Source organism: Crocuta crocuta, unplaced genomic scaffold (genome assembly GCF_008692635.1).
Source record: "Crocuta crocuta isolate KB4526 unplaced genomic scaffold, BGI_CrCroc_1.0 scaffold36, whole genome shotgun sequence".
Lineage (NCBI taxonomy): Eukaryota > Metazoa > Chordata > Mammalia > Carnivora > Hyaenidae > Crocuta > Crocuta crocuta.
The window spans coordinates 4449217-4449711 of record NW_027532203.1 but is presented as its reverse complement, the minus strand read 5'-3'; the positions used below and the strand labels follow the sequence as shown (position 1 = coordinate 4449711).

General features: G+C 58.2%; 1 protein-coding gene across 1 annotated transcript in view; it reads left to right on the top strand.

Annotated features, from left to right (window-relative positions):
- The window catches only part of PHLPP1 (PH domain and leucine rich repeat protein phosphatase 1), a 213732-nt gene that overhangs the window by 211487 nt on the left and 1750 nt on the right, over positions 1-495 (top strand). The window lies entirely within an intron of this gene.

Below are 495 nucleotides of genomic sequence, written 5' to 3'. Positions count from 1 at the left end.
TCTCCACCCCCTTACCTCCCCCCGCTACCCAACCTCCACTGTGACTCTGCCTCGCGTGTCTGCCTCCCCAGCTCCCCACCCCCACACCAGCTCCTGGGCCACAGGACCCCTCTTATTTTGGAACCCGGCATTGGGCCTGGGTTAATCAGTTTCCATATTTTTAGCACTTACTTTATGCCAGGTACGGTTCTGAGCCCTTTACTCATTGAATCCTGAGCACAACTCCACAAAATGAGGAAACTGAGGCCAAGTAATGTGCCCAAAGTCTCACAGCGGTAGGCGGTGGGGTGGGGAATCCAGCCTTCACCACACCGTGTGTGTGTGCGCGCGCGCGCGCACAGGTAGTACGGTTATGCCTGTTAGGTGGTCTCTTCAGTTTCCCCTGCTGGGAGCAGTGGGGACATAAAGAGGTGGGCAGAGAGCAAAGCGGCCGTTTTCCTGGGGCCCCTGGGGCGTGGTAAGCAAGCAGCAGGCTGGGTGCAGCAGGACAAGGCT